We start from the raw sequence: 19,386 nt of genomic DNA on the forward strand, positions 1-19,386 counted from the left end.
GGTAAGAGACAGGACAAGGAACGCTTGCGCTAGGAGCGGGACCGTGGCCCTTCAGCGAGGTGCCGGCTGGAGCCTTGCGTTCCACGGAAGACCGCCAAATTGCTGCGCGAGCAGATGCTGGTTGTGCCTAGAGTGGTGCAATCAGTGTTTGGAGCCTGGCAAAGGCAGCTGGAAGCTGTTTGGGGCGCTGGAGCCAGGAAGCCCAGAGCGGGACGAGGACAGTGGCTGAGCAGGGAGTGGTCTGGGCAAGAGAGCTGCAGGCGCTCTGTTTCAGCCCTCTCTATTTGTCTGAAGGTTTCTTGCCATGATTGTGCAGAGGATGGAGAAGCTTGAGGCTCTTGAAGAGATCAAATGCCTCCCCCAGCAGGCTGAGCCAGAACAGCAGCAGCTGGGAAAGAAGAGACACCCAGGCACCCGGAACAGCTCAAGCGAAGACACTGCTTTAGAAAGGAATGCATGGTAGTAACACAGGTTACCCAGTACATGCAGATTTACACAGTCATGTCAATAGCACTCAGTGTGTCTGCTGTCAGCTGTGAAACACGTCCTTCGTGCTTGCTGATGATAAAAATCCGCATAACTCGCAGCAGCTCTGTCTTTTGTGAGGCGTTCATTCAGGCAGACCCTCTTGTGAACGTTGTTCATGGGCTCTTCCATTTGTGCTCTCAGAGCAGGAAACTCTTACTTAGCCCGGTGGCCAACACTCTTTGCCATGGAGAACATTCACAAATGGGAATTTTACTTACTTTTCCCTGTAGGAACTGAACAGACCAATCAGTCTTCAGTTGATGGGAAGAAGACCAGAAGACCTCTGTGTACTTCAGGGGTCTCCCGGGAGAGCTCGAAGGTCATGGATAGTTCCACATGCCAAAGCACCTCATCTCAGGAAAAAGATGCTACTCAGACAGCTGTTGAGGGGAGACCTGTGAGTAGGAGCTGGGTGGATGTGGTGGCTCTCCTTTGCGGCAGCGCATTGGCGCTCAGGACTGCTGGGAGGGCGCTGCCGCACACACAGCCTCTCTCGGCTCGTGACGCATAGTGGGTTGTCAGAGTGTCTCCTGAGAAATCCCCTGGCAACTAGGAAGGGATCTTCTCAGCCTGGGAGTCTCTGTCTTGAACAATTAGGAGGGGTCTGGCTTCCTGACCTGCGGGGCACTTATTTCCACCTCCGGCTGAGACCACTCCCCAGGAATTCAGCTTGTCTTGGAGCCAGCTGTTCCAGTGTGCACCATGTCCTAATCCTGAGGGTGAAGAAATTTGGGGGCTGAATCACAATTCCTGCCTGTTTTTGTTGTGTCATGAAGCTTATTCTTTAATGCATTTCTTAACTCTTCAGGAAGAAGAAACTCTGTCCAGCAGCAAGCTGCTGAGCTCCCAAGAGCCTGCTCGTCAGGAACTTCAGAGTCCTGAAGACAGCTTGAGTGAGCCATCGCAGGAGGAGCAAGACACTGAAAACCAAGGTATATACACGTCTGGACTGCAGTGCCCGAAGCCTCTGTCTTCCCTCCCAGGACTGCAGGCAGTGCTCTCCTTCCTTCTCAAACCTCCCCTTTCCTCTAGTTCAGAAGTCTTTTACAGGAGGCTCCAAGAGAAGAGCTCTAGCCTAACAGAGCCATGGCTGCTTTGCTGGCCCCCGTCACAGCACCTGAGGGGAAACAGTGGGGAGGGCTGGAGCCTGTGTGCTGACCAGAGTTCACGACAAGATTAAACAGCAGACAGAGGAGGTTTCCAAAGGGTAATGTCTCTAAGCAAGTGATGAGCATCAGTCATACTCACAACAGGAAGACTTTCTAGCTGAGGGATGATGTCTCGCTTAGCTTTCTATACCCTCTTGCCAAGGTAGAACTGCAGGCTTAGAAGTTACTCATTGGTGGCTGGTTGTTTCTTCTTGCAGAAGGCAGTACAGAGGATTCTTCTAGACAGCTGTGTCTCTGTCCTGAGACAAGAACATCCCTCTCTTCAGGAGCCTCTGAAGAAGACAATGAGACAAAGAGAGCAGAAGATTTTTGCAGGTATGACATCAGCATCCCCCTACATCTCAGAAGATAGCAGCTGTCATGCTCTGACATGGTTTAGGGGTACCCACTGATAGGGTTCAGAAGACTTTCTTCTCTTTATCCTGAGCCTTTCCTGCCTCACCATCACTGCCCCCTGCCCCATACTTAGTTCACTCCTCTAGCTTCCTGGTGGAAGGGCTTTATTCTCAAAGCACCCAAATGAGAAAGAGCTGCGGGATGCCTCCGGGGTGTCTCCACCAACACATCCTGCGCCCACAGGCTCCGGAGCCTCATTTAATCTCTGACCCTTCCCCACGGACCTTGCCTGAGCTACGCCACAGGGGGCCTGTGCCCGACCTTGCTGATTCTGCCCTTGCCTTGCCCACCTGATTTCCTGGCTTGTCCGTGACCTGCCTCGTCGCTATGGGCTTGCTGGCAACTGCCAAAGTGTCAGCTGGCCCTGGTTACTGTCACCACTGTTATGGAAATTAGGCTTGTTGGCCACCATAACAGGGCTCGACCCTAGGTTCCCGCAAGTAAAGTTCAGAGCCAAATCAAAACAAATTAAATTTTAATCACGCGCGTGCCATAATTACAGCTCGAGCTGGGTGCCTCCTAAGAGGGACCCTAACATAAACAAATCCTGGGCAATTACAGTTTTTTCAACTTACATTTCCCACCCCTCACGCGATAGTTAGACCAATAGTAATTTTTTGGCCTGGGGTCTCCTGCTCCTCATTGGGTCTCATCGTCATTCTGAGGTAAGCTGTTTTTCTCCTTATTTTTGTTTTTTGCGGTCTCTGATGACGGTTGTACCTCTGTTTTTGTTGGGTCTTACTGTTGTGTCTTAAGGTCCTGAGGAGGACGTGATTCTAAATCATAACAATTAACACTGCCCCAGCAGTGAGCTGAGGCTTTGTCCCTCAAGGTCCTAATGCCCTGCGCTGGTCTTCTTTCAAAGCCTTGACACCCTCCCTTTCGGGGTGTGAGATACATTCCTGCAGACACCCTCCCTTTCGGGGTGTGAGAGGCAGGAATGCAGACTGCTTGTAACTTCCTTATCTTCCTAGCTTGAACCAGCTCTGAGGCCCTTTTCTTACTGGACTAAGTAAAAGTTCATTATTTTATCTAAGTGCGGCCTAAGGCTTCAGCAAATTTAGCTACTCATGCTAAGCAAATGTTATAGAAGTTGTGCTAAGCAGCTACCTCTAGACAGTTTCAGTTTGCTATTCTTTAACAGTTCCCCCCTTTGTTTTTATGAAGCATCCCTGCTAATACTTTAAACAGAGTTCTCAAAGCCTTGCAAGGCGTACTATCACGTTCCATAATCTTATGCATGATATGATCGTAAGCAATAGGCATAACACAGTTAAAGTTAGCACAACTACTACTGGGTGCAACACATGATTATAAACGCTGTTGTAGTTGGTGACCACCCTAGAAGAGTTTCCCAGCCATGATGTTCTCCGTCCCTTTTTATCCTTTCCGAGACGTGGTGTATCTCTTCCGCATCATGACGAATGGTGATTAGAGTTTTCTGTCCACTGTTTCGGATGCGTTCTAGCAGTCAACGCAAATCATCATGTTATAGTAGTTTCTTTACCAGGGTGAGATTCATCCCAATGGGGGTAGGTAGTAAATTTTGAATTAATGTATGAGTAGATTGTAACAATTGATAAGATCTAATAGGAGCTGAATAATTAAAGTCGCATCCCATAATCTTGGGTAAAGTTACAAATACAAATATTTGAGTGATGACTTGTATCTACAGCAATGTTATCTATGAATATAAGATTACAAAGTGTTCTTACACATACACATCCTTTTTTAACATATACAAGTACAGTTCAACTTTAGCAGCAAAAGAAGAACATAGTATGACAGTATATGGCCTGTTCCATTTAGGTTTTAACTTGGATTTTTGTGAAAATACTTTAACTAAAACTTCATCCCCAGGCTGTATACCAAGCACTTGTATGTCAGGTGGTGTGGATTGATATCATTGAGCATATATATATATATACATTTTTTTTTTTAAGATTTTCAAACCTTTTTGCATACTTAGAACATACTGGGTTAGTCGTTCATCTCTGTCTAACAGGCTGGTCTTAGCTGGAATAATAAGTCCCTAGTACAGCTAAATGTCTCCCGAAGAGAATTTCTGCTGGTGTTAGTCCTATGGGTTGCCATGGGACATTTCAAACATGCCATAGAGCTAAGTTTAATGCTTCTGGCCATTTTAGGCTAGCACGTGTGCATATTCTTGCTATTTTTTCTTTTAATGTTCTATTCATTCTTTCTACTTGTCCTGAAGATTGTGGGTGATAAGGGGTACATAGGTTTCTTTTTATTCCTAATGATTTATATAACTGAGTGATTATGCTGGCCGTGAAATGGGCACCCCTATCTGAATCAATGGCTTCTGGGACCCCATACCTAGGTATGAGTTCTTTCAGTAAGGCTTTTACCACTCCCCCTGTGTCGGCCTTTCTTGTTGGGAAAGCTTCTACCCAGCCTGATAACTGATCTACTATCACTAACAAGTATTTGCACCCATTGGCGGATGGCATATCCGCATCATCTATTTGCAGCTTTTGGAAAGGGAAGTCAGCCCATGGTCGCCTCCCCTAAATCTGAGCTTGGCTTGTTATTTGAAAACTTCTGGCAGGTCGGGCAGCTATTTGTTATTCTTTTAGCAGCTGCATAAATTCCTGGAGCAGCCCATACTTTCTGTACCTGCTTAGCTATTGCCTCGGCTCTCCCATGAGCTTTATCGTGAAACCACCTAGCTATAGTAATTAAATATTTTTTTTGGTAGAATTGGTTTTCCTCCAATTGTCCATATTCCATCATCACTTTGTTTTGCTTCCCACTGCTCCCACTGTTTTTTCTCTTCCACTGAGCAGTCTTTTTCATACATAGTTTTGGGGTCTATTAAGTTTGGCCACTCGCTCTGGTCCATCCTTGGAACTGCCCCCATACATTCTTTCAGAGGCTGTCGAGCTGCAGCTTTTGCAGCAGCGTCGGCTAAAGCATTTTCTCTGCTAATTTCTGTAGTGTCTTTAGTATGGGCTGGGCAGTGTATTACAGCAATTTCTTTGGGCAGTTGAACTGCTTCCAGCAAATTACGTATTTCTTCTCCATTAGCTAATTTCTTTCCTGATGACGAAAAGAATCCTCGTTCTTTCCATCACATCCCTGTTGCGTGACATACTCCAAATGCATATTTAGAATCGGTATAGATATTTACCCGCAGGTTCTTACCTGTTTTTGCTGCTTGGGTCATTTTTGAGTGTACGCGAAAAAATAGTCGGAGACCCAGTAAATCCCTGTGGCAGCCTCGTCCAAGTTAATTGTTGTCCCTTCTAAGTGAAAGCAAAGAGATCTTGGCTGTCTTCAGCTCTCAGTATACTAAAAAAGGCTGCTGTTAGGTCAATCACAGTAAAATAAGTTGCCCAATGAGGTATTTGTAGTAAAATGGTTGAGGGGTCGGGAACTACTGAATGTGGAGCAACTACATGTTGGATTATAGCCCTTAAGTCTTGTACAAACCGATACTCCGGATCACCATCAGAATCTTGCCTGTTCTTTTTAACCGGCAGAATCGGAGTGTTGTACAGAGATTCACAGACTCTAAGGATACCCAGTTTCAAAGAATGATTGATTTGTTTTTGGATACTCTTCTCTGCTTCCTTTGGGATAGGGTATTGTTTAACTGCAGGAGGCAATCCCCCCTTTGTTTTTATCGAGACTGGACTAGCTGATTTCAGTAGTTCCACATCCATTCCTGAAGAGCTTCATAACTTTTTAGAAACTGATTCTAAACTTGTTGGAATTTGCAGATTAGTCGACTCTGGTTCTGGTGTCTTAGCCAGAACACATGAGCCCATAATTATTAATTGTATCCCTTCCAGCTGTAAACAGATCTGCGTATCCAAGGCTTGCAGGAGATCTCTCCCTAAGAGGCAAGAGGGCGAGTCTGTGGAAATTATAAAACGTCCCCACACTGTTTTACCCCCAATAGTGAGCAATAAGGGCTTAGATAACATTCGTTCACCTTTTCCCATGACTCCTTGCATCACTATTTTGTCTGATGACTTGCATCCTTTAGGCTCAAAATTTAAAAGGGAAAGGGTGGCTCCAGTATCTACTAGAAAGGGAACTTCTAAACCTTCTATATTTGCCATTGTCTGCCCCTCAAAATTCAAATCTATATCCCATAAATTTACCCCAATTTCCACAGTATTTTCTGAGTCTCCTATCTCCTGTCATTGTGGGCTGACTGGGAATTGCCTGGTCTCATTCTTAGTGTTTGATTTTCTCATGCTGGCCCCTCTATTCCCAAGTACACGGGGCCTCACTGGGCATTCCTGCTTCCAGTGCCCTTGTTCCCCGCAATAATGACAAACATCATTAACTCTCAATTGTACACCACGTTCACTTTGATTCCATCTACCTCCTCTGGTTCTGCCGCGCCCCCTCCCCTTGCCAGCCTGGCATATGCTCTTTAAAATACTTTTGTGTATCAGGGGCTGCTTGATCTATAAAAACACTAATTGCGAGAGCATCGTTGAAGTTTTGTGGGGTCATTCCTCCATATTTTAGCAGGGCTTACCACAGAAGTCCCCATAGTCGTGGGGGTGTTCATCTAATCACTGTCCGCATTCTTGCACTTCAATCCAATTTACTCCTAACTCTCTGCATGCTCTAATTACTTCTGCTAAATTTCAAAGTCCTGTTTGACACACAGCTCTATCTCCTGCATTATTACAATCCCAATTTGGATCATTTGCTAGCCAGAGGTTTCTATTCCCCCGGCTTGCTGCGCTTCTTCCACATCTTTAATTATCTTATCCCATTCTTTTGGTTGAAATAATTCCCTCAAAAGAATTTGGGTATCACTCCAGTTTGGGTTGTGCCCAGTGCATATATTAGAAAATAACTGGACACATCGCTCTGCATCCTTTCTTAATCTCTGCATTTTACCCCCCCCCCCCCATAAGGCGAGATCGCCAGGGTCCCGGGGTTGATTAGTAAATACCCACAGCACAGGAGGGGGGGACTGGCCCCTCCCTTTCCCCCTGGCTGTAAAGCGGCAGGGTTAGTCAGCACGTTGGGGATCATAGGATAGAGTCCGGCAGCCGGTGGAGTAGAGGGAGAGGGAGGAGGAGAAGAAGTAATGACAGAGAGATCATCAGGCATATAAGGTGGAGCAGAAACTTTTGGAGCACAGTCCGGGGTACTAGTATCTGCTAGCACAAGTGTTACCTTCGGCAGGTTTCTTTCCTCCCTCCCTCCTGGCTCAAATGCTTCCGTGCCCATGCCCAGTTATCCCAAACATACCAGTAATCCATTAGACTTGGAAACCTGTCTTCTAGACGATTTCACAAGGAAGTTAGTTCCTGCTGATCAAAAGTCCCTTGCGGTGGCCACCGTTCTGCTGGGTTTCCCTCCTTTGTCAGGAATGGGCAATCCTCCTGACACAGCTGGATCAACCTTTTTTCCTTAGATTTTTTTGGTACTCCAGTTTTCCAAAATTTCGGCTAAGGGCGTCCCCTTTTCTATGCCGAAATTATTCCCCATACTGAGTTTCTGAAAAGTGCGTCTTAAGCAAGTCAGGCAGCGCACTTCCTTACCAGTAACACCAGCCCCTGTAGCTGGTGCGATCACACTCTCTTTCTCTCACTCTCTGGGAACCGCACTCCCACCCCCCGAGTCTTTAACTGCTAGGACTGCTGTCCCTGCGCAGCGGGCGGCTTCCTCAGCCGACGGGTGCCCCGGTCGGTTCCCAGGCTACACACACACACACACACACACACACACACACACAGAGTACTGTTCACGCTCACACCAGTCTCAGTGACTCTAGACTTCTGTCTTACAGTCTTGCAGTGCGCCTTATGCTGATCAGGCTGTGCATCCCTGCTCCGGCTGGACCGAGCTGGGACTTACAACCCACTCAAACCCTGGGGATGGGACTCGCACCCGTCCCCCTGGTACGCCTTACAGTGGCCAGCCCGTGTACCCCCCTGCCTGGTACGCCTTACGGTGATCAGCCTGCCTACCCCTTACAGTGCACTGTTACCAGACCAGAATTTAGAATTTAGGCGGGAGTTTAAGACTCACCTTCTCGGTGCCTCTCGGTGCCAAAGATCCCAGGTGAACTCACCCGATGGCACCAGATGATCGTTTGGAGACGAGAGACCCCGACAGTGGTCGCCTAGGGTCCCATCTGGGGTGCCAAACTGTTATGGAAATTAGGCTTGTCGGCCACCATAACAGGGCTCGACCCTAGGTTCCCGCAAGTAAAGTTCAGAGCCAAATCAAAACAAATTAAATTTTAATCACGCGCGTGCCATAATTACAGCTCGAGCTGGGTGCCTCCTAAGAGGGACCCTAACATAAACAAATCCTGGGCAATTACAGTTTTTTCAACTTACATTTCCCACCCCTCACGCGATAGTTAGACCAATAGTAATTTTTTGGCCTGGGGTCTCCTGCTCCTCATTGGGTCTCATCGTCATTCTGAGGTAAGCTGTTTTTCTCCTTATTTTTGTTTTTTGCGGTCTCTGATGACGGTTGTACCTCTGTTTTTGTTGGGTCTTACTGTTGTGTCTTAAGGTCCTGAGGAGGACGTGATTCTAAATCATAACAATTAACACTGCCCCAGCAGTGAGCTGAGGCTTTGTCCCTCAAGGTCCTAATGCCCTGCGCTGGTCTTCTTTCAAAGCCTTGACACCCTCCCTTTCGGGGTGTGAGATACATTCCTGCAGACACCCTCCCTTTCGGGGTGTGAGAGGCAGGAATGCAGACTGCTTGTAACTTCCTTATCTTCCTAGCTTGAACCAGCTCTGAGGCCCTTTTCTTACTGGACTAAGTAAAAGTTCATTATTTTATCTAAGTGCGGCCTAAGGCTTCAGCAAATTTAGCTACTCATGCTAAGCAAATGTTATAGAAGTTGTGCTAAGCAGCTACCTCTAGACAGTTTCAGTTTGCTATTCTTTAACAGTTCCCCCCTTTGTTTTTATGAAGCATCCCTGCTAATACTTTAAACAGAGTTCTCAAAGCCTTGCAAGGCGTACTATCACGTTCCATAATCTTATGCATGATATGATCGTAAGCAATAGGCATAACACAGTTAAAGTTAGCACAACTACTACTGGGTGCAACACATGATTATAAACGCTGTTGTAGTTGGTGACCACCCTAGAAGAGTTTCCCAGCCATGATGTTCTCCGTCCCTTTTTATCCTTTCCGAGACGTGGTGTATCTCTTCCGCATCATGACGAATGGTGATTAGAGTTTTCTGTCCACTGTTTCGGATGCGTTCTAGCAGTCAACGCAAATCATCATGTTATAGTAGTTTCTTTACCAGGGTGAGATTCATCCCAATGGGGGTAGGTAGTAAATTTTGAATTAATGTATGAGTAGATTGTAACAATTGATAAGATCTAATAGGAGCTGAATAATTAAAGTCGCATCCCATAATCTTGGGTAAAGTTACAAATACAAATATTTGAGTGATGACTTGTATCTACAGCAATGTTATCTATGAATATAAGATTACAAAGTGTTCTTACACATACACATCCTTTTTTAACATATACAAGTACAGTTCAACTTTAGCAGCAAAAGAAGAACATAGTATGACAGTATATGGCCTGTTCCATTTAGGTTTTAACTTGGATTTTTGTGAAAATACTTTAACTAAAACTTCATCCCCAGGCTGTATACCAAGCACTTGTATGTCAGGTGGTGTGGATTGATATCATTGAGCATATATATATATATACATTTTTTTTTTTAAGATTTTCAAACCTTTTTGCATACTTAGAACATACTGGGTTAGTCGTTCATCTCTGTCTAACAGGCTGGTCTTAGCTGGAATAATAAGTCCCTAGTACAGCTAAATGTCTCCCGAAGAGAATTTCTGCTGGTGTTAGTCCTATGGGTTGCCATGGGACATTTCAAACATGCCATAGAGCTAAGTTTAATGCTTCTGGCCATTTTAGGCTAGCACGTGTGCATATTCTTGCTATTTTTTCTTTTAATGTTCTATTCATTCTTTCTACTTGTCCTGAAGATTGTGGGTGATAAGGGGTACATAGGTTTCTTTTTATTCCTAATGATTTATATAACTGAGTGATTATGCTGGCCGTGAAATGGGCACCCCTATCTGAATCAATGGCTTCTGGGACCCCATACCTAGGTATGAGTTCTTTCAGTAAGGCTTTTACCACTCCCCCTGTGTCGGCCTTTCTTGTTGGGAAAGCTTCTACCCAGCCTGATAACTGATCTACTATCACTAACAAGTATTTGCACCCATTGGCGGATGGCATATCCGCATCATCTATTTGCAGCTTTTGGAAAGGGAAGTCAGCCCATGGTCGCCTCCCCTAAATCTGAGCTTGGCTTGTTATTTGAAAACTTCTGGCAGGTCGGGCAGCTATTTGTTATTCTTTTAGCAGCTGCATAAATTCCTGGAGCAGCCCATACTTTCTGTACCTGCTTAGCTATTGCCTCAGCTCTCCCATGAGCTTTATCATGAAACCACCTAGCTATAGTAATTAAATATTTTTTTTGGTAGAATTGGTTTTCCTCCAATTGTCCATATTCCATCATCACTTTGTTTTGCTTCCCACTGCTCCCACTGTTTTTTCTCTTCCACTGAGCAGTCTTTTTCATACATAGTTTTGGGGTCTATTAAGTTTGGCCACTCACTCTGGTCCATCCTTGGAACTGCCCCCATACATTCTTTCAGAGGCTGTCGAGCTGCAGCTTTTGCAGCAGCGTCGGCTAAAGCATTTCCTCTGCTAATTTCTGTAGTGTCTTTAGTATGGGCTGGGCAGTGTATTACAGCAATTTCTTTGGGCAGTTGAACTGCTTCCAGCAAATTACGTATTTCTTCTCCATTAGCTAATTTCTTTCCTGATGACGAAAAGAATCCTCGTTCTTTCCATCACATCCCTGTTGCGTGACATACTCCAAATGCATATTTAGAATCGGTATAGATATTTACCCGCAGGTTCTTACCTGTTTTTGCTGCTTGGGTCATTTTTGAGTGTACGCGAAAAAATAGTCGGAGACCCAGTAAATCCCTGTGGCAGCCTCGTCCAAGTTAATTGTTGTCCCTTCTAAGTGAAAGCAAAGAGATCTTGGCTGTCTTCAGCTCTCAGTATACTAAAAAAGGCTGCTGTTAGGTCAATCACAGTAAAATAAGTTGCCCAATGAGGTATTTGTAGTAAAATGGTTGAGGGGTCGGGAACTACTGAATGTGGAGCAACTACATGTTGGATTATAGCCCTTAAGTCTTGTACAAACCGATACTCCGGATCACCATCAGAATCTTGCCTGTTCTTTTTAACCGGCAGAATCGGAGTGTTGTACAGAGATTCACAGACTCTAAGGATACCCAGTTTCAAAGAATGATTGATTTGTTTTTGGATACTCTTCTCTGCTTCCTTTGGGATAGGGTATTGTTTAACTGCAGGAGGCAATCCCCCCTTTGTTTTTATCGAGACTGGACTAGCTGATTTCAGTAGTTCCACATCCATTCCTGAAGAGCTTCATAACTTTTTAGAAACTGATTCTAAACTTGTTGGAATTTGCAGATTAGTCGACTCTGGTTCTGGTGTCTTAGCCAGAACACATGAGCCCATAATTATTAATTGTATCCCTTCCAGCTGTAAACAGATCTGCGTATCCAAGGCTTGCAGGAGATCTCTCCCTAAGAGGCAAGAGGGCGAGTCTGTGGAAATTATAAAACGTCCCCACACTGTTTTACCCCCAATAGTGAGCAATAAGGGCTTAGATAACATTCGTTCACCTTTTCCCATGACTCCTTGCATCACTATTTTGTCTGATGACTTGCATCCTTTAGGCTCAAAATTTAAAAGGGAAAGGGTGGCTCCAGTATCTACTAGAAAGGGAACTTCTAAACCTTCTATATTTGCCATTGTCTGCCCCTCAAAATTCAAATCTATATCCCATAAATTTACCCCAATTTCCACAGTATTTTCTGAGTCTCCTATCTCCTGTCATTGTGGGCTGACTGGGAATTGCCTGGTCTCATTCTTAGTGTTTGATTTTCTCATGCTGGCCCCTCTATTCCCAAGTACACGGGGCCTCACTGGGCATTCCTGCTTCCAGTGCCCTTGTTCCCCGCAATAATGACAAACATCATTAACTCTCAATTGTACACCACGTTCACTTTGATTCCATCTACCTCCTCTGGTTCTGCCGCGCCCCCTCCCCTTGCCAGCCTGGCATATGCTCTTTAAAATACTTTTGTGTATCAGGGGCTGCTTGATCTATAAAAACACTAATTGCGAGAGCATCGTTGAAGTTTTGTGGGGTCATTCCTCCATATTTTAGCAGGGCTTACCACAGAAGTCCCCATAGTCGTGGGGGTGTTCATCTAATCACTGTCCGCATTCTTGCACTTCAATCCAATTTACTCCTAACTCTCTGCATGCTCTAATTACTTCTGCTAAATTTCAAAGTCCTGTTTGACACACAGCTCTATCTCCTGCATTATTACAATCCCAATTTGGATCATTTGCTAGCCAGAGGTTTCTATTCCCCCGGCTTGCTGCGCTTCTTCCACATCTTTAATTATCTTATCCCATTCTTTTGGTTGAAATAATTCCCTCAAAAGAATTTGGGTATCACTCCAGTTTGGGTTGTGCCCAGTGCATATATTAGAAAATAACTGGACACATCGCTCTGCATCCTTTCTTAATCTCTGCATTTTACCCCCCCCCCCCATAAGGCGAGATCGCCAGGGTCCCGGGGTTGATTAGTAAATACCCACAGCACAGGAGGGGGGGACTGGCCCCTCCCTTTCCCCCTGGCTGTAAAGCGGCAGGGTTAGTCAGCACGTTGGGGATCATAGGATAGAGTCCGGCAGCCGGTGGAGTAGAGGGAGAGGGAGGAGGAGAAGAAGTAATGACAGAGAGATCATCAGGCATATAAGGTGGAGCAGAAACTTTTGGAGCACAGTCCGGGGTACTAGTATCTGCTAGCACAAGTGTTACCTTCGGCAGGTTTCTTTCCTCCCTCCCTCCTGGCTCAAATGCTTCCGTGCCCATGCCCAGTTATCCCAAACATACCAGTAATCCATTAGACTTGGAAACCTGTCTTCTAGACGATTTCACAAGGAAGTTAGTTCCTGCTGATCAAAAGTCCCTTGCGGTGGCCACCGTTCTGCTGGGTTTCCCTCCTTTGTCAGGAATGGGCAATCCTCCTGACACAGCTGGATCAACCTTTTTTCCTTAGATTTTTTTGGTACTCCAGTTTTCCAAAATTTCGGCTAAGGGCGTCCCCTTTTCTATGCCGAAATTATTCCCCATACTGAGTTTCTGAAAAGTGCGTCTTAAGCAAGTCAGGCAGCGCACTTCCTTACCAGTAACACCAGCCCCTGTAGCTGGTGCGATCACACTCTCTTTCTCTCACTCTCTGGGAACCGCACTCCCACCCCCCGAGTCTTTAACTGCTAGGACTGCTGTCCCTGCGCAGCGGGCGGCTTCCTCAGCCGACGGGTGCCCCGGTCGGTTCCCAGGCTACACACACACACACACACACACACACACACACACACACACACACACACACAGAGTACTGTTCACGCTCACACCAGTCTCAGTGACTCTAGACTTCTGTCTTACAGTCTTGCAGTGCGCCTTATGCTGATCAGGCTGTGCATCCCTGCTCCGGCTGGACCGAGCTGGGACTTACAACCCACTCAAACCCTGGGGATGGGACTCGCACCCGTCCCCCTGGTACGCCTTACAGTGGCCAGCCCGTGTACCCCCCTGCCTGGTACGCCTTACGGTGATCAGCCTGCCTACCCCTTACAGTGCACTGTTACCAGACCAGAATTTAGAATTTAGGCGGGAGTTTAAGACTCACCTTCTCGGTGCCTCTCGGTGCCAAAGATCCCAGGTGAACTCACCCGATGGCACCAGATGATCGTTTGGAGACGAGAGACCCCGACAGTGGTCGCCTAGGGTCCCATCTGGGGTGCCAAACTGTTATGGAAATTAGGCTTGTCGGCCACCATAACAGGGCTCGACCCTAGGTTCCCGCAAGTAAAGTTCAGAGCCAAATCAAAACAAATTAAATTTTAATCACGCGCGTGCCATAATTACAGCTCGAGCTGGGTGCCTCCTAAGAGGGACCCTAACATAAACAAATCCTGGGCAATTACAGTTTTTTCAACTTACATTTCCCACCCCTCACGCGATAGTTAGACCAATAGTAATTTTTTGGCCTGGGGTCTCCTGCTCCTCATTGGGTCTCATCGTCATTCTGAGGTAAGCTGTTTTTCTCCTTATTTTTGTTTTTTGCGGTCTCTGATGACGGTTGTACCTCTGTTTTTGTTGGGTCTTACTGTTGTGTCTTAAGGTCCTGAGGAGGACGTGATTCTAAATCATAACAATTAACACTGCCCCAGCAGTGAGCTGAGGCTTTGTCCCTCAAGGTCCTAATGCCCTGCGCTGGTCTTCTTTCAAAGCCTTGACACCCTCCCTTTCGGGGTGTGAGATACATTCCTGCAGACACCCTCCCTTTCGGGGTGTGAGAGGCAGGAATGCAGACTGCTTGTAACTTCCTTATCTTCCTAGCTTGAACCAGCTCTGAGGCCCTTTTCTTACTGGACTAAGTAAAAGTTCATTATTTTATCTAAGTGCAGCCTAAGGCTTCAGCAAATTTAGCTACTCATGCTAAGCAAATGTTATAGAAGTTGTGCTAAGCGGCTACCTCTAGACAGTTTCAGTTCGCTATTCTTTAACAACCACATCTGCTCTTCTCATCCTGTTGGGGTACTGTGGGATGGCAGGATGCATCCCAGCCCGGCAGCATCGTCCTCCCGGCACAGGCACAGCTGCAGAGCTGGGGCCAAGCCGTGGTCCTGGGGTGCAGAGCAGCTGAGGGAAGCCCCACTGTACCTCCCCAACCAGGGCCCTCCGTTCTTCAAAGGGCCTGAGGAAATGATACGGTAGGACCCATCATGTGGGTCCTAACTCTGGAGGCCCAGCTTGGGTGTTGGGTAGGTCAGCAGGGTATCGAGAGGGAGCAGCAGGTAGATTGACACAGCGTTCAGGGTCTGGGTTTTAATCTCCGAAGACTCAGATCGTTTGGTGTCTCCTCAGTGTGGCTGGGGTCAGGTGAGAGGTGCTGCAGTACTGGGAGGACGGATACGCCGGGATGCTCTGCGGGGGGTTCACGCTTTTGGGATGGCATGCTCCCCCCTGGGCATGCTCCGAAGCCCATCCTTTCTCAGGCAGGAGACACCCGCATTTCTAGGACCCCCATGCGTGTCCCAGGCATGTGGTGAGCTATGGGAGAAGCACCCAGTGCTGGAGGCGTCCCGGCCTGCAGCTCTATTTGACACACGGCGAGACGTCGTGGGAATAACTGCCGCGATGTCCTGCAGGAAGGACAAACGGCCGGGAGCTTGATTGACTCATGCCTTGGCTCTGGGCCAGGGGCCTGGGTGGGGCCTGAGTCTGGGCTGCCTGGCACGTGCAAGTGAGTTGCGCGCTTCCAGGCAGGTCAGCATCCTTAGTCAGGACTTTTTTGATGAACTGGAGTAGGGGGTTTGAAAAAATCTGATTCACAGAAACAGAGAAGCGTTCGTGCGTCAGTGGCAGAGGCCCAGCTTGGAGCTCCTCACCGACAGCAAAACCAGTGTGAAGGGGAAGAGGACCAGGAGCGAGAGAAGCTGCAGGCTGGGTGCTGAGACGCTGCTCTGCTGCTGTGGCTGTGTGTGTTTTACCTTTCAGCGAGCACGTGTGACTGTGTGCCTGTATAGCACACTGATTTCCAGCATTTCTGAAGCAACTGTCCAGATTCCCGTGTGGGACAGCTGGGCCACACGTAAAATCCGTAAGCTGTATGGCTTAGGATGATCTACTGGCCCCTTCCCACAGCCCACACGTGCGCGCGTGTACGACCACGTTACCCTCCTGCGGCAGCAAAGCCAAAGACTGCTTGCTGGTAGCTAATGGGCTCCTTAGCCTTTCGCAAACCGGGTTTTGTTGAGCTGTGTGTCTCTCCTGTTCGATAAAAGCCGTATCTGGGGCTGCTGAGGAGCTCCTTCCAGCAGCAGTCTCTCAGAGTCCTGTTGAGACCTTCTGATGCTACTTTCACAGCTGATTTCCATCCCCTGCTTGAGCCTGTCCTGGCATTTTCTCTGCATAATCTCTCTGGTCCCCTGAACTTCATCGTTAAGCAGCTATTATTAGACTCATTTCTTGGCATAGACAGGAGCTGTGACAAAGCCTGCAGGTCTACTTACAGAGCGCAGTTAGACGTTTTGTTAGTTGCATTAATTAAATTAATCCCTTCTGAAAAAATAAAAGACCTTAAGAGCTCACGTTCAGAGTGTGGAACAAGATTCCCAGGCTGCAAGCATCCGGATAACAATCCATCGGGCTTCCTGCGGTGCTGTGTCTATTCAGGCACTAATTAGTGCTCAGCGCCCAGGTGAGGGCTGCTGTGCAGAGGCACCGCCAGCTCTCCCCGGGCAGCTCCGCGGGAATCAGGGAGGGCGGCCGAGGGGCTGCCGGGGGCTGTCGGCAGCAGCGGGGCCAGGGGTGGGAATGAGCTGGGCACAGAGGATGCGGACACACAGACACACAGACAGACGTACACCCCAGGAGGGATCCAGCCCCAGCTGTGCTGGGCATTTGCTGCCAGGCTTCTCAGCCAGAGCTCCCCAAACCTGGTGTGGCTTTACATGAGGGTCCTGGCAGAGTGAGGAGGGGGAGAGAGCAGCATCAGTCACCACCTTTCCCATCACTGATCCCGCTTGCTTGCGCCCCCTCTGATTAGCAGCCCCTTCCTTACGGAGACTGGGCTGTTGCAGAGGACGAGCAAGGCTGGTGGCACGCCGTCCCCAGGATTACACCGATGCGTATTGCAAGCCCGGTCTGCCCGACCTGGCATCGGTGGGCATGTCACCATCCCTACGGTGCAGGGCTAAGCCCTGGGAAAATGCTGAAATGGATGGAGAGGGAAATGGCTGAAGAGATTCAGATGTGCAATATATGGTTGACTGACTGATTCATCCTTTGTTATACAGGAGATGCAGCGAAATGGTATTGCCTGATCTTAAAATCACTGAAATCTATCACTCTCTTAACTTGACAGCACTTTCTCTTTGCTCTAGGATGTAATTTGTTCTTGCAAAGTTTCTTCCTTCTCAGTCTGGGTTCTCCTCTTACAACATCCCTACAAGAAAGTCACAGTCACCTGGACTCTCCTGGTGTGCAAAGACTTTTGCTACCACACTGCAGGACTTAGGCTATCAAGGTAGGATAATTTCTAATGAAGAACAAGGGACAGGATGGGAAAAAGTAGCCCTTGGGCAGTAAAACCGCTTTGGGAAAGGCAAGAGTTGAGTGCTGCGACATACCTGTGCTGGAGTCCATCCCATCCTTTCTGCCAGTGAATCACTGACTATGAAATCCAGCAATTCTAACAGTTACTCTTTGCTTAAGTGAAGCTGTTAATCTTCTGGAAGACTATTTCTTGGCCTGCACATCAGTGAAACTTTACACATTAAACCCAAATATTTACTGCATGCTATACATCTGCTCTACAACCAAGTGACATCAACGGCAAGGACTTCAATCAGCCCCTCGGGTGATGTAGTTGACATAAGTTAAACATAAAAGTCAGCACATGAATTGCAGACTGTAAAATCTACTGTCATGTCTGCAATTTATGCTGGGTTGATTAGCCCCGCTGGCCTCTTGGGGAATGGGCGTGAGACCCCAGTGTTGTGGCTAATCAGCATCTTGCAAACGATAGTGCTGTTGCTTTCCTGCCAGGCCCTGCCCAGCACGGCCTCGGAGACGCATGGGCTCAGGGCAAATGCCCTCGCTAGCAGTGGGAGGCAGGGAGCAGCCCCCAGCCCGCACAGGGAGCAGCCCCAGTTTTGCCTGAGCAGCCCAGGGCCAACTTGCCGCTCCAGCTCCCCCAGCACGTGGCAGTCCCTTGAGACAAGGCCCTGGTGCAAAGGGGTTAAACCTAGCCGAAAAAAGCACTGGCTGCCTCCTCTGTTTAAACACTGCTCGCAGGTGCTTACGGCTTCTCCAGCTATGCTGAGGGCCGTCTGCCTCTCTGCCGGGAGAAACGCTCCTCTTTGTTCGGAAACGGCTCTCTGGAGCCCAGTGTTGTGGTGGGGTCCTAGCTTTAACTTTAGCACAGAGAGGTGAGGAGAGGTACCCTTGGATGGCACAGAGTCTAGAGCTGGGCTGGGAACTGCCTCCTGGAGACATTAGCGGATGATTTTGCTCATCCCCTGGCTCCCGTGGGCGCAGCTCCCATGGGTGCAGCATTCCCCTCTGGCCAGGAGCCGCCCACCCACACCGTGCTCGTGGAGAAACTGAGACACAGAGCGAGGTGATGCAGGTCCTGGCTGGGTGCGGGATGCTGAAGGGTCTGTGCCACCGCAGCCAGGGCTTGGCCCACTCCCCTTTGCTGCCTGGGCAGTGCCTCCCCGGGGAGAGCAGCCCGGCTGTCCCACAGCGACGATCACCCTGGGCTGGCAGCACAGACGCGTTATTCGCAGCAGCCCCTCGGCTCTCAGCAGCTGGCTGAAGGCGAAGCCACAGCTGCCCTCATTTCTCCTGGCTCCTGGAGGCTGCTGCAGCTGGGAGCAACCTTGCAGACATGGGACAGCTCCAGACCCAGCAAAGAGAGTATGTTTTCCACTGGCTGAGAGCAATAACTCAGGCAGGGAGCGTCAGTGCAGCTCTGCTCCTGGCCTGGGTCCTCCTCCCAGCCCAGCTCAGCCTGATGCTGAAGTCAAGACAGAAGTGCAGAAGTCAGGACAAACACAGCAGGGCAGGATCTGAACCCCGGTGTTTCAAGCCCTGGCACTTCCGAGCTCATGGGCAGTCAAAATGGGCATGGCCCTGCAAGAAGCGCAGGCACTGAAATCACGCTTCCCAGCTGCACAGGCAACACGCGGGTGCTCGCTGGCTCGGGGGCGTTATCTGCTGGCAAACACCAGTGACGTGGCCTTTCCCATGGGCACAGGCGGCCTCCTTCTCTAAGACTGGCAGGTGCCAGGGCGCATGCTGCCTGCCAAGGTGTTTGACCTCAGAGATGCTTTGTTTAGACGTAGCAAAACCCTCCCACCCTAGCCCTGTTCCTGTCTGCTCCAGGCCCAGCATCTATTGCGCCTCACATGTCTGCTAGGGACATTGCGCTAGCCCTGGAGTGGGCTGTGAGTGCAGAGGGGAGAGGCAAATGGCCACGCGTGCTTGCAGGCTGGGCCAGGGGAAAGGCAAAATCCTCCTGCCTTGCAAATGCAGAGCCACTGGCAGTCTGGCCGGCGGAGAGACCTGCAAAAAAAAAAAAAGAAAAAAAAAAGCTG

General features: G+C 48.4%; 1 long non-coding RNA gene across 1 annotated transcript; it reads left to right on the plus strand.

Moving 5' to 3' along the window:
* Nucleotides 1–192: 192 nt before the first annotated feature.
* On the plus strand, nucleotides 193–14,193 carry LOC135330087 (uncharacterized). Its single transcript, XR_010391845.1, has 2 exons — nucleotides 193–1,460; nucleotides 1,895–14,193. It is a non-coding gene; the product is annotated as an uncharacterized LOC135330087 (long non-coding RNA).
* The last annotated feature ends 5,193 nt before the right edge of the window (nucleotides 14,194–19,386 follow it).

The sequence above is a fragment of the Dromaius novaehollandiae genome, chromosome 16 (assembly GCF_036370855.1).
Source record: "Dromaius novaehollandiae isolate bDroNov1 chromosome 16, bDroNov1.hap1, whole genome shotgun sequence".
NCBI lineage: Eukaryota > Metazoa > Chordata > Aves > Casuariiformes > Dromaiidae > Dromaius > Dromaius novaehollandiae.